We start from the raw sequence: 15524 nt of genomic DNA on the forward strand, positions 1-15524 counted from the left end.
TTTTATTTTTCCAATAAAGAAGGGTTCGGTGAACACGCATATAAAACTGGTGGGGTTCAGTTTGTCCAACAAGGTTAAGAACCACTGCTCTAGAGACATTTTTGATAGGTAAAGGTCCATCGGGCTTCTCACTTGTACTGGAAACAAGATGATTGGGATGCAAGGATAAAAAAGACTTTGTTTAGTTTTGGTTCCTGGAATTGTTGGATGTGTGGTTGGGGTAGGTAGTGGTAGAAATTCATGAGAATGGGATAAGGTTGTTACATTCGTGGAAGAGTTTCAGCTGCGAAAGGTTATGTTCACTATTTGTTGTGAGATCTAATTGTTGTGGAAATGAAGTGGCTGGATCTGTGATGCTGTTATGATGTAGGGGCATTGAGTAACCTGGATTATACAGATATGTGAGGGATGGTTTCCTTTTGGGATTCTCTTTAAAAGATTGGCTTTGTTCTCTTATATAGCATTTTTTGCCTTGTTGTATGTTAGGTATGGAAGTGGTGTGTGAGGTGGGATCTTGTGGAGGTGATGTTGAGCTAGAGGTGGGATGTTTATGTGTAGAAGTGGAATGTGTATCTTACTGGGCTTTGGTTTGAGGTGGATGTGGATCTGAGGGAGTGAAGGTCGGTCTTTTTGTGTTAGAAGATTCCCATTTGTATCCTTTTCGTTTTGTAAAGTGAAATTATAGATTATACAATATTCTTCAATATAACAACAATTTTTTATCACCTCACTATCACCAATTCTTTACTATCTAGCCTCCATGGGATCAGAATATGAAATATTGGACATTTATCCCTTTCCACATCTTCAAAACTGAAATAATGTTTGCTGAATACCTCAGCAACCATTCTTTATTACACATGTAAGTAAATTTACTCTTCAATTCGCATAAAATCTCTATTCTTGTATGAATCATCTCTTTACCAATTCTCTCTCTATACCCCCAATAGCTTTAAAATAACCACTATCTCAGATGGTACGTCATATCTCTAATAATTGGATGAACCTAATATTTCACCTAAATGAATATTCCAGGTACAAAGAACATTTGATCTACATAAAAGTAAATAACATTCGATATCATATTACAGAAATCATTATCTTAAAACAATGTAATTTATGTATATAAGTATGTTGCATATTTGATTACGAGTATAAGTAATTGTTAATCAGAATTTATTATTACTTTTTTTTTTGGGAATGTAATAAGGTAACGTGTTAGTAAGGTTATTCAGTTTATAATTACCATGTCTTAATGTTTGTTATAGGTAATAACTGATAATAATATATCACCCTGATTTGTACACACAAGAAAGATTATATTTTCTGTAAACGTGTTATGTTATGTACGGTCACAACAATTAAAATTACATATATAATATACAAAGACATATGTTTTTACATTGCCAAAAAACCATTCCTCTCACATCTCTTCCTCTTTCTTTATCTGCTTTTTCTACCAAACTCATTCAGTAGCAATGCAGGATATTGAAAAGTGGTGTGATAAATCCTAGAGCAACTGCTAAATCACTGAGACCCCAGTTAAAGGTAGATATAGTGTGGATTGTAAGTATAGTTAATAGCATACAGTCAAAATCTGAAATGAAATAAAAAAAAAGTAGCTATCAATGCAAAAAATAAAGCATCTTCTATGTACTGAAGCCACAGAAGTATATGGCTAAGGTCTAAAGACAAGGAGTCATCATGTAATCGTTTTATTTCCCAGCCACCCAAATAGATGTTAGCGTACAAGGGGCACAATGTTTCCACTATAGCAACACAAAGGATTCGAAGATAAAAGACCTCATTAAAAAAAAGACAATGCTAGTAAGAATAAATTGTAACAGATTCAAAATATTAAGGGAATATTAAGTTCAATCTTACGGCGAATCGGGCCTTTCTCGCTCACTGAAAAAGTAAGCGAAAATCGCCTTCTGATTCGCCGAGAGGTCGAGCTCCTGCCAAACTGGAGAATTTCCAGGGCTGCATCATGCATATATTACAGTGTCAGGAGGTTCTCCTTTGCCGGGCATCTTCTCAATGATTGCAGCTGTGGCTGCATTCATTGAGAAGAGTGTGCGATCCCTGTTCACTGTGCACACTGTTCATTCATTGAGAAGATCCCCAGGCACTAGAGGTTAATTAACCTCTAGTGCCCCGGGGATCGCAAATAGGATTCCCAGGGAATCCTTTAAATCCTCCTGTTATAATTTCCTCAATGTTCCGATGGGGTTCACAGGTGATATAAGTTGTAGGTAAACTCACCTTTGAGCTTGCTTACTTTTGTTAAGGAGTTAAACCTTTAAAGAATCTACAAACTGTAAGAAGCCTCTTAAAACTGCCTGAAAGTAATATATATTGTAACTTGGAAAATGAGTGCTAGCAAAGTTAAAGGTTTTTCTCAGTGCACAGTTTGTCATGTCTATGCACAAATGGAGCAACAGCTCCAAGGTGAGTACTGCTGGACAGACCTTCTGAAATCCCGCATTAGAGAGCTGGAGGAGCACATTGCAACACTAAGATCACTGGATAACTTTGAGACCTTGACCTAAGCAGGTAGGTAATGGAAAAGAAGTGAAGGGTGGAGAGGTTATTCAGGATGTGCAGGTAGGAAGCTGAGTTACTGTAGCTAGGAGTGGTAGGGACTCCTAGAAAAGAAAGGCCAGCCCTGTTTGAGCACCCTAACAAATATGAAGTTTCCCCATGTTACACACAAACATTGCAGTGCGTAATACTAATTTTACTAAAAAAAACAACATTTTTGGCAAACATTGCTGGTAAATGCAGCAATTGTTTAATGAGTCTGTTCACCAATGCTAGAAGTCTGGCAAACAAAATAGGGTAGTTGGAAGTCTTAATGGATGAAGAACACTATGACTTGGTTGGTTTTGCTGAATCCTTGCCTTGTTCTTTACATAACTGGTAATATTCCTGGCTATACTCTCTTTCAGAAAGCCAGACCAAAAATATGGTGTTGTATGTCTACATATGAGAGGTGATCTGAAGTGAATGTGAAAGAAGAAATTGTTGAAGCATGTGATGATGTTTAGATGTTATGGGTGGAGATGCATATAGGGATGCATAATACACAGTTAAAGAAGTGAGAGAGAATTACCTACTTGCACAGATGAAAACGGCTTCAGAGGCTGGACAGTGGTAGTGATGGGTGATTTTAACTATCCTGACATTGACTGGGGTAATGGCATTACAGGTACAGCAAAAGGGTGGAAATGTATTAATTTAATACAATATAATATTATGGTACAGTTTATAAAGGCCCCAACTAGAAATTATGCTCTGCTGGACCTATTTTTTTTTTAATAGTGCAGAGCTTATATCAAATGCACATAAAATAAAATAAAAATCTGGGTAGCAGTGCCTATATTATGATTTAATGTAGGTTGTAAACAGGAAAGAAAAAAACATTTCATTTTAAGAGAGCAAATTTTCTATGATTAAGGGCGGCTCTCCATAACTTGGACTGAGGGGAAATACTGTCCTGAAGGAACACAACAGAAATAAGAATGTTTCAAGTCTGTTCTATAAAAACATACTGCAAAATATATTGCAACGCGTAAGAGTCTAGCTGTGAACCACATAGGTTACATAGCTACATAGAAAGTCATGTTGAAAAAAGACCATAAAGTTCAACCACTAGGGAAATAAACATATCCCAGATATAAAACCCTATGGACATAGTTGATCCAGAGGAAGACAAAGAAAAAAAAACCCAGGTACTATTTTCTCCAGCAAGGGAAAAATTCCTTCCTCGTTCCATGAGGTAATGGATTGTTCCTCGGATCAACAGTCTCTGTTATCTTTACTTTAAAGCTTTAATACCTAGTTATTTTCTGTGCTTCTAGAAAAGCATCCAGCTTTTTCTTAAAGCAATCTATAGTAGTTGCTGAAACTACTTCCTGAGGGAGCAGATTCCACATTTCCACAGACCTTACAAAGAAGAATCTCTTCCTTATCCGGAGCTTAAACTTCTTTTCCTCCAGACACAGTGTGCCCTCTTGTGCTTTGTATTATCCTAAAGTGAGAAGTTGGGAAGAGAGTTTTCTATATGGACCATTTACACATGGGTATGACATGGGTACATGGGTAGACAGGGTGATCATATCCCCCTTAAACGTCTCTTCTCGAGGGATGATAGATTCAGTTCAGCTAATCTCTCCTCATAGCTGAGCTCCTCCATTCCATTTAATAGTTTAGTTGCCCTTCTCTGCACTCTCTCCAATTCCACAATGTCCTTTTTGTGAACTGGTGCCCAAAACTGGACTGCATATTCCAGATGTGGTCTGACCAATGCTTTGTACAGGGGCAGGATTATGTCTCCATCTCAGCAATCTATTCCTCTTTTATTACAAAAAAAGTAATTTGATAGCTTTAGATAATTCAGCTTGGCATTGCATTTTATTATTAAGTCTTTGATCTACCAGAACTGCCAGATCCTTTTCTATTTCTGACTCCCCCAAATGTATTCCCCCTAGACAGTATGAAGCATGCATGTTGTTAGCCCCCAAGTGCATGACTTTACATTTCTCAATATAAAATTTCACATGCCACTTGGCCCAATCAAACAGTACATCCAGGTCTGCTTGTATATTTTAGACATCCTGTATGGACTTAATTCCATTGCATAGTTTGGTGTCATCTGAATACACAGAAATTTTAAACATTAAAAAAGTGCCAACACTGAACCCTGGGGTACACCACTAATAAACTTAGACCAGTGGTGCCCAACCTTTTTTCATCTGGGGGCCGCATTTGACATTGGGGTAAAACTCGTGGGCCACAATGCAAACAAACATTTAGGATGTATGTTTAAAAATAGAATAGTTTTATTTTAAATGATAATAAATTGAAGTTTCTAGTTATCAAAGCGTATGTGAACCAAATAAAGGAAATGGGGAATCAATAATTTCTGCACTCACTGATTGATGCTCATTTTATTAATGCAACCTTTTAGTAATGAAAGAAACAAAACTAAATCTATCATACAGTGCTGGCTCGTCATATATTGCCCTCCGCTCAGCTTCCTGTACCAAATAGCAGAAACTACACCATACATTGTGTCCTGTCAGTTATAGGGGGCCGCTAACATTATTTGTGCCTTAAATTCTATGCAATAGATAATTCCAGAGAAATGCAATTCATGTGACAGATAGCCAAGGGGCACATGTTCTTACTACCACATCTTCAAGTCCCTACATCTACCTGTTTCAGAGAAATTAGGGTTCACAGTAGGTAAGTGGCCAGATATGTGTGACGGTATGAAAGGTATCATACTTATCCTACATTTATAATATACCTACAGCTCCCCTTTTCAGGACAAATTGTGAATCAACATAAGCAGACATTTATATGTGACAGGGCACCATGATATGGTAGCAGTGATAACATTTAGTCTGGGGGGTTAGCTACAAGAGTCCCCCACTTATCCTACATTTCCCTTTCTCTACTATAAAAGAGAAATTGGGGTTCACAGAAGGTAAGTAGCAAGCTATGTGTGACAGGGTAACATGTTATTATAGATATAGTTTTTCTTATCTTGTGAGGGCGCCATAGTGATGGTGATTATGGTTTAGAGGAAGTTAGCTGCAACAGTCCTTCAACTGCAGTTACATTTCCCTTTTCTTACAGAGAAATTGGGGTTTATAGAGAATAAGGGGATAGCTATGTTTGACAAGGTAACATTATATTATGGGTATAAATATTTATTGGGGGAGTGACAAAAGGCATTTCCTACTGGCTCCCTCATTTTCAGTTGCCAACATACCTCTGTTTTAGAATTTGGGGGTCACAAAAGGTAAGTGGCCAGCTATGTATAACAGGCACCCCAACTGCCGCTCAGCCCATCACCTCACCACACCTCTAGATTTGATTCCAGGCAGCAGTGAGCGGTACTGAGCGTCTCTCCCAGGGCAGGGTTCTGTGCCATGAGGAAGGGGTAACCACACAGCAATCTCACCGCTGGTCTGAATGCAGTATTGAAGTTTGTGAATGAGCAAGTATATATTTGTGGCACCACAGCACAGAACAAATTGACAGTGCCCTAATACTCATTGGCATGAAAGTAGGACCCAGGCGTCCCTAACATGCAAACTCAATTTGGGGACCAAGGTCTTAAAATAGCCCCCCTTAGTATGAAAATATCCTTGCTTGTTATTAGGATTTTTTGCTTGTGACCCCAAATCTGGCAATTTGGTATATTTAGAGCAATGTTCGCAAACCATTTGGGACCTTTGGACCTCTAAATGCACAGACTTCGAACCACACATGCACAGGGAGCAGTGTGTCACTCAAAGGGGAAGAAACTTCCCCCAGGGTGACGTCATAATGCCAGAGCCCACCATGGGATGCCAGAGCCCACTATTGGAGAGTGGGCGGGTTGTGTCCAGAGACCCAATCTGCCCACCGCCCTGAGCCTAGAATCTGTACAGGAGACATGGTTCACGGCTGTGGCCGGTGTGCTCCCCCAGAGTGGCCAGAGCCACGGACCACAAAATTTTTCCTGTGGACACTGACTGTAGGAGATATGAAGGTTTATACATAGGCAAATGACAGCAGCATGCACACAGCTCTCATGCACAAAGTAAGATTATCTCACAGTACAAGGTAAGAGGGGAGAAGATCCCTCTCCTGGCAGCACAATCTCATAGATAGATACATGTGCACGCCCCATCCCCCGCAAGACAACCAGCAGAGGGCTGGATCTGACAGTCCCACATCTGGCCTGAGGGCCTTAGGTCGGGTACCCCTGCCTTAGACCATCCAGAGTATGAATCATTAATCACTACTCTCTGGATGCAGTCTTAAGCCACAACACAGACAGACACCACCACCTTTTGGTTTGACTCGTCTTGACTTGTCTTTACGAATGAGAATATAACTAGGAATATTGACAGCTCAGTCATGTGAAGAACAAAGCCAGGATTATGCAATATCAACTAAGTCCTTATGCTCTTCATTCATTAAGGCTTCCAACTCCCCTATTTTGTTTAGCAGACTTCTAGCATTGGTGAGCAGGCTATTTAAACCATTGATGCATTTACTAGCAGTGGATTTTGAAATGGATTTGAAATGGATTTTTCACAGCTATTACTTACTTTGGCGGAAAGGACCACTTCCTTCCCTAGGAGGACATCCTTTCCTTTAAATCAGGCGGAGCATGACCTGCAACCACATAGACAAGAGACTGCTTCACACATCACATAACTCCAGCATTTGACCCAAACCTTTTATATATATCCATGACTTACATTTAACAGTGCACCAACTGGAGATCCCTCCCTTGGTTGATGATTGTACACACCTGATTTATGTTCATTGAATACAAGTGCGGATAAGTAACCTCTGGACTTTAAAGGCATTAGGTCAACCTTCATATACAGAATTCATGGACATAATATAAAACATTAATTTATTCAAAACTTCACTAAAAACTACATAAAACCATCAAAATGAACATTACATTCCCATAATGGGTCTGTTTTATATTAGTAAGCATTACATGTTCAACACATTTTACGGAGCGAAGTCCGCTTCCTCAGGAACAGAGAAGCCTACAATCACAAAGTAATTTTCAGTGTAACATAATTACAATTTGCATGCTCAATTGTATAAATATTTTTTCAGTTAATTTCATCTTACTCTTTGGTGGCTCCCCGGTTCAAGTACCCAGACCCACAGGGCGATCCTTTCTTAGAATGTTACAACATGCAGACCAAGACCACAGCACAGGGAGAGTACGGTTCTTTCATATTTAAAGATATCAATACAATTCAAACAATTAATCTAGCTTGTATCCGTTTTATCCATCTTTTATTGTGTCCTTTCCACCATGTTTAGTGTCCTTCCCACCAAATATATTTGTCTCAATATTTGACTTTATAGGTAATATTTAACTCTACTATAACAAGTGCTTATTATCCAGTTTACTAAGCCGGACCACGTGATATGACCTTCTTCAAAAGTGATCATCCCAATCACCATATCTATCCAGAATTCATATATGTGCACAATGACACCAATGTATCCATCAGTTAGTGGCCTCAATTACTTTAGGATAGAAGCAGAATATTTATATTATTCTTAATACATCTGTTTAGGTATATTTACATAATGCCCAAACTACAGCCAAATAACCTAAACAGAAGCCCACCTGGATCCGAGCTGACCCTGGCGATTCAGGAGACGCTGTACCTCACTGGTTGAACAGAGAGATTGACAGCCAAATCATCGTGGGAGGCTCGCCGTTCGATGGAATCTCCGATTGGTTGGGAGGAAGGCTCAGAATCAGCCCCTGCCCATTGTAAGCAGCCATACATATCCCCAGTGCATATTTATAGCGCATGGGGCTTGACCGACCCCCAACAGCATTAGGACCGTGCTGTTTCCCAGGTACCACCCAGGGAGCCTTTACTTTACATGTAATGCAAAAAAGAGGTCTGAGGGGTTCTCACAAAAATGGGACTTTTCAGGGCAATAAGTACACATTTTTCAAATAAATATCAAAAACCATACCTTTATTAAGTTCCATTGAAAACATTAACATAAAAAAACTAAAAATGTGCAACAAAGCTTACAAGAAAATTCTTGTCCCGGTCACCCAATCAAAGGGGTACACCCTACTGAATCGAAGCGTTTCACAGATAAAATATGCTTCTTTAGTAAAAGAGACGGAGATCTATAAAACAAATACACAATTTCACTAAAAGTCACAATGTTCAATCAATTTTTAACAATCAAACTTTAAGAATTTTATCCTTTCAGATGTGGATGTACCTGAGGTTTGTAGCACATGCGGCCCCACCCATAGGGTGCCGAGCTGAGCTTTTAGAATCTATCTCAGTTGGTATTGTTTTCAATTATCTTGCAACAAAAGATAGGATCATCAAACAATTACTACATTATTTGATACTGTGTTGTGCATATACCCATAGCCCCTAAGAATATTATTGTGTAAATACATAAATATGACCGAAATTCAATCAAAGCAATCTTATATTGCTAACAACATGAAAGGAATCCATCAGCAACAATCAATTCCAGTGAGTGCCCCTTAAACATCAAGCCCATGATTAATATTAAAATGAACACTATTTAGCTTCAATTTCAAAGTTCCCAATAGTATGATCCATATTGCCTATCTTCCTAATTGGTCTCCTTACTTAAGATGTTTCCATTATATCACCAATATCACCAAGTATTCACAGCAAAAGCTTAGTTTATAAAGATAAAGTTACTCTTTGCTCAAACCTCATCTGACAAGACCACAATATATGAGTCAAACAAAGGGTGGTGGTGTCTGTCTGTATGTGGGAAGTGATCTAAAAGTGAATGTGAAAGAAGAAAGTAGGGTTGAATGAGTCCAAATTATTTATATCCTTTAGTCTCACAACTTACTTTAAAACTCATGGGTATTTCCACTTTGCACTTGTTTCTCTTCCATTATAACAGTCTGCATCCGCCTGCTGTCAAAACCTTCCTGCAAATGGCATCCCCATGTGGGAGGCTATTTTTGTCCAGGGATTCCCCTGTATTTGAGCATCAAAACCAGAAGTGATGTGGCGCTGATGCGGAACCGGAAGTGTCTTGGAGCTGATGCGGGACTAGATCAAAGGATCTTTTCTGCCCAAGTCAACCAACCACCATACATTAGAATTTCAATAAACACCTTAATAAATATCTATTTTCATATGTATATTTTTACTTATTGAAATTGTTCCAAGTATTAATGTACTGAAAAAAAAAATCAGAAAGGAATAACCCACTGCTCAAAAGAGGTCATTGGTCCTAAAGGAAAGATTGAAAACTTAGGACCTCGTTTAGTCCTGGAAAATTAGCATTTAAAAGGTAGATCAATTTTGTCTCCTTTTGTAGAATATATGTATCCCTATTTCCTGCTCTAGGATCCTCTGATACTTGTTCTAGGGCCAGAAAATTTAATTCATCAGTATTGAAGAAGTGGCATGTTCCATTGTGGAGGCTCAGAGGGGTGATTATCTTCCCATTTTTTTATGGCATATATATGTTCGTAAATTCTTCTTTTAAATTCCCTTTTAGTCTTCCCCACATAGAAATGGCCACAGCTACAAAACGCAAGATATATTATTCCTTTGGTTTTACAATTGACTCATTGTTTGGGATTAGGGGTAATCTCAATGGGTATTTGTATTCTATTCATATGGATCCAGGGACATTGTACACTTGATCCACAGGGGAGAATGTCTCCTTCAGCTTCTAAAGCTTTTCTGTTCCTCTCCATTTCCTAATGGCTGTGTACTAATTTGTCGTTTAATGAGGGCAGCTTTCTAAAAGTTAATTGTGGGTATCTATTTATATGTTTATTAGTAGCTGAATTTGAGGTGAGGATGGGCCAAAATTGGCTACAAATTTTCCTTAATATATGATGTTGTTCCAAGTACAGATTGATGATCCTTACCTGATCAGCTTGTTCATTACATTGTTTGGTAGTAAACAATATTTCCATTCTGCCCCGTTTTTTGACTCTATTGTTCTCTTTCTTTAGGGTAGTTTTCCTTTACCCTCTTTGTAATAGCCTATTTCGTAGGCCATTTTAAATTCTTCATCCTTGAAACAATTTTTCCTAATTCTCAAATACTCGGAAAAAGGGATGTTCCTTTTTAGTGAATCAGGGTGCACACTTCTTGCAGACAAAATTGTAGTTCCTGCCATCAGTAACACTTTATTACTGCAACTGCAACACTTTATTACCAATAACTCCTTCCTTTTTCCCTGTAGTGATTAGTGTGTAATACTCTTGATAATATTCTTGAATTTCTTTATGATCATGTTTTTTTTGTACCATTCTGAATTTCTTAAAATTTTAAGGCACATGTGTATATATTGTTCATTATCCATAATAGAATGCCTTTATTAATTATAACATTGATGTTAGATTCTAAATTTCTAAGTGCCTCCCTTTGTTTCCTTGATACATTTCCTTGCAATTTCGGTATCTCCATAGTATCAATTGCCTGTGACACTTGTTGAACAAAATTGTATATAGTAAGATTTTGTCTTAAATTGGGAAATTGATATGATTTGGCATTTACTCTGAACACATTTTCACATTTTTTTTCTCATGTACTGATTTCAGTTGGGACCTTCATTTCCTCTACATTCCCTTCTTCCCATAAATCCATAAGATTTCTGAGAGCTCTAAATTCTTCCATACTGGAACCTTCACATAATTCTCTGTAATCTTGTTGTTTTGATTCTTTGTCAAAAAGGACCTTATAGAACAGCCTTCTTATAGAACAGCCTTCTAGCAAATAAATGCAAATCTTTTATGAATTCAAATTTACTAAATTTGTTGGTGGGACAGACACTTAATTCTAATTCGGGTGTGGTAGATTTTGAAGCAGGGTGCTGTACAAAGTCCAACATCACAGTCAGGACAGTAGAACCTGTTTTTTTTGTGTTTCTTCCTTCCCCTGTCATCGGTCTTTGAGCAGCAAACCACGCACATCCTAGTAGGTGCTGCCTTTTTATGGGTTGGTGGGATGTATTCAATGAAGTGACGACCAGTCAGGCGTTCTGGGTTGACAACGGTGGAAGCACAACATCTAGGTCTATTTATAGCCACTGATGGTGTTTGGTGGTTCTTGACTATGGATTCGGAAACTTGCAAAATGAAGTCTGATTGATTCACAAGCCTCTGACAATTTTTTCTGTACAGAACGTAGGCATTCCATAGACACTGCTCAACTAGATGCCTGAAAATCTTCTTGTAGTACTTCCTTTGCTGTTTCCTCATCGCTGGGTAGAATGTCATGGCTTGGTCAGCTCTGTCGACACTTCCCATGGTGTTGCTGTAGTCAATCACCACCTGTGGCTTCATCACTTCTTTCCCACGTTTTCTGTGTACCAGAACGGTGGAGGCATCATGGGCAGTACTCATCAGGCACACATCTTTCTTGTCACGCCATCTCAGGGCCATCATCTTTCCTTTCTGCCAGGCAACAATCTCTCCTGCCTTCAGCTTCCCTTTTGCAAACAGTGCTGGTAGGTTGCGCCGGTTAGCCCTAACGGTTCCATACGCATCTGTTCTGTGTTGCAGAAGGAACTCATAAAGCTCAGGAGATGTGTAGAAATTGTCAGTTAGGACACAATAGCCCTGACCTAGCAATGGCTCAATGAGGGATAGCACTGAAGATGTTGCCAATCCATAATGGCTGTATCTGGGGTTTAACTGTGTCCCTTTTCCAGTGTACAGTTTTGTATTCCAAATGTAGGCAGATGAGGATTTGCACAGCTTTTCTTTTTTCACACTAAATTGTGCCCTCTTTCACGCAATGTACTGCACCCAGCTGAGCCTCCCCTTGCAAGCGATTAGACTTTCGTCAATGCTGACATCTCTTTCTGGCACATAGGTTTGCTGGAAGTTTTGTAGAATCATCTGAGACACTTCCCAAATTTGTTTCAGTTTTGGTGCAGGATGGGTAGTCTCATCAAATTCTTCATTGTTTGCGAAGTGCAGGTACTTCATTATGGGGTTATATATATTGGGGGTATATATATATTATGGGATATTCTGGCATGGCTGTGCCAAAGAATGGAGTGGCAAGCATTTTATTCCTGGACTAGTACCACACCACAGTACCTGCACGGGTTTGCCCACAACTCCCTGCAGGATCACCAAGCCCAAAAACAGCCAAATGTCATCCTAAGTCACAGGTTCCCATTCTCTGCTTCTTGCAAACCTCAGGTGTGGAGCACCTTGTTGTTGTCCAGCGTACCTGCATAAAACAAAATAAAAAATGTATTTTAGGATATGTTCTTTTATAGTATGGTGAAGGTTGCACGTAATATGTTAGCAAACACAGAGCAGCATGCATGTTTGCATAAAAAAAATTAAAAAGTTAGCAAACACAGAGCAGCACACATGTTTGCATCAAAAAATAATTAGCAAAAAACATTTTAAAAATTTAGCAAACACAGAGCATCATACATGTTTGAAAAAAAAAAAAGTTAGCAGAGAATAGCACACGTTTGCATAAAAAAAAAATTTAGCAAAAAATTTCAAAAAGTTAGCAAACACAAGAGCGGCTTACCTGTTTGTCTTTGCAACAATTTTTTCGATAACTTCATTGGTCAAAAACAATTTTAGGTATGCCAGTGGGTCGTCGCATTCAGCCTCAATTTTCATCCCAGGTGCGCCGGTAAATGGAAATCTTGGCGGTGCTGCCTGGTCCGCATCAAGGACAATAGGAATTGTCGCTAAGTTCACTTTTGCTGTCTGATGACAAATTTCCTGGTGAATCACTATCGCTCGATTCCACAAGGCACTTCAAATCGCTGCTTTCAAATTCCTACAAAACAGCTCATGCACTTGATGCCTTTTGGATGCCATGTGGTCTACAGCAATCAGTCAGGAAAAATCAAGGTCAAAGACAAAGTGATCAAATGATACATTCAGGAAGTGATTTATAAGTCATCAAAAGGTCAGAACAAGGTCAGGGCTAATAGTGGGCAAAATGTAAATCAGGGCACTGGGCAATGATGCTTGGTGCACTAAAATGTGTATTTATACTTTTATTTTGCGTTTTTTTGTGTTTTTTACTGTAAAAAAAAATTATAAAGCAGAATACATAGACTTACATCTTCCATCTTACACATCTCGCCGGGTGATGCGATGGGGATGTCCCCCGTCCTGCTCACCCCCCTAAATCCATCAACGATGCTGCTCGGCATCACGGAATATACTATTGCTGCTCGCATCACCCGGAGGATGTGACGTTCGCATCCTCCGGGTGATGCTAGCAGCAATAGTATATTCCGGGGGTGATGCCAGCGGGCAAATCGCCGCTGGCATCACCCCGCAAATTTACTATTGCTGCTTGAATCAGCAATTAGATATGATGCACCATGCAGAAATCCTGCATGGTGCATTGCATCTAACTGATAATAGGCGCAGCCGCGTGGCCAGGACCCGGGCGGCATTTAAAAGTAGATTACTTGTTAACATTTGTTTTTTGTGTAGTACGTGGTGGGATCTCATTAAATGATGCTCTTTTCATCCCTTGCTTTTGTCCTGTCGTATAACTTGAATTGGTATTATAAGAAAAGTGAGATGAACTTTCGGAACCACTTTCATTAGTTGTTTTCACATTCCTTTCATAAAAGCCTCTCCTAAAAGGTCCTCCCTTTCTTAATTGGTTCCACTTATATACCCTCTCTGACAAAAATGCTTGTTGGTCTTTAAAGGATTTTTTTTCTTTATTTAAAATTAATTCTGCATTTAATTTTTATAGATAATTTTGGATCTCCAGATTTTTAACACTAAAACTTTCAGAGGAGAGCAATTCAGCATGTTCAGTATAGACGTTATCTAGTTCTTAATCATTTTACTTTAGTTTCACTTTGTAATACCCAATTAGTGGAGACATCATTTTATGTGATATTCTCAATTCCATTCCTGGACCTTGTAATCAGGCATTAACATCCAATCTGTATAGAAAACCGACGACAGACAACGCCATATTGGAAGCAAGAAGTGCACATTTCTGTGCCTCTTAAAAAAAGTATACCATATTCACAATTCCTTAGGAATAAAACGAATTGTTCTAGGGAAGCTGATTTTGAAATAGCAGCCAAGGGACTACGAGAAAGATTGCTAGATAGGGGGTACAGCAAAAATATTCTTAAAAGGGCATATAAAAAGTGAAGGGACAGGCATGTCTGGATTTGGTGTTTAAAGATAAACAATGTGTAAATGAACAAGATAAGGTAAGAATTATAACAAAATATTCATTGCAACACCAAGAGATATTGAAAATCTGCAAACATTTTTGGCCTATTTTGAGATCAGAGCCACAGATAAGTAAACATGGCTACACATCCAAATTTTGTATCTTAAAAATTATCCTCATTAAGGGATAGATTGGTTCATAGTCACTTTAGCAATGAAGCAAAGCCAGAAAATTTGGAAATAGATATTGGTACCTTTGCCTGTGGAAATTGTGGGCAGTGTGAATGGATCTTTTCTCAACAAGTTTTGTTTCAGATCTCCATTAAAATTAGACCAAAACTAAAGAGTAGAGTGACCTGTAAATCTATGGGAGTTAATTACCTTGATCAGAGATTCCATCAGATGGCGAGCCTCCCACGGTGGTTTGGCTGTCAATCTCTCTGTTCAACCAGTGACGGACTGCGCCTCCTGCAGCGCCGGTGTCCTAACAAAAAAAAACTATCCATGAAAAATAACTGTTGGGGCGGATACCAGTGGGTGTGTACAATGAGCTAATCTTCAGGAAAGTTTCACTTTCACTTTGCGTATGAATGCAGCATGTCATCTACTACAGACTTACATCTCTCCCTGTACAAACCCCCAAATTTGCTGAACACTATGTCCTACTGACCTGAAAGTTTCAGGGTACATAGGGGACCCTCAAAGCTAGCTGTACCCCAAATTTCATCCCCACACCTTTAAAAAAAAATTACAAAATATGGAGACATAATTATAAAAAGTAGTGAAAAGTGAACATCAGGGT

This window comes from Pyxicephalus adspersus, chromosome 1, assembly GCF_032062135.1.
Source record: "Pyxicephalus adspersus chromosome 1, UCB_Pads_2.0, whole genome shotgun sequence".
In the NCBI taxonomy this organism is placed as follows: domain Eukaryota; kingdom Metazoa; phylum Chordata; class Amphibia; order Anura; family Pyxicephalidae; genus Pyxicephalus; species Pyxicephalus adspersus.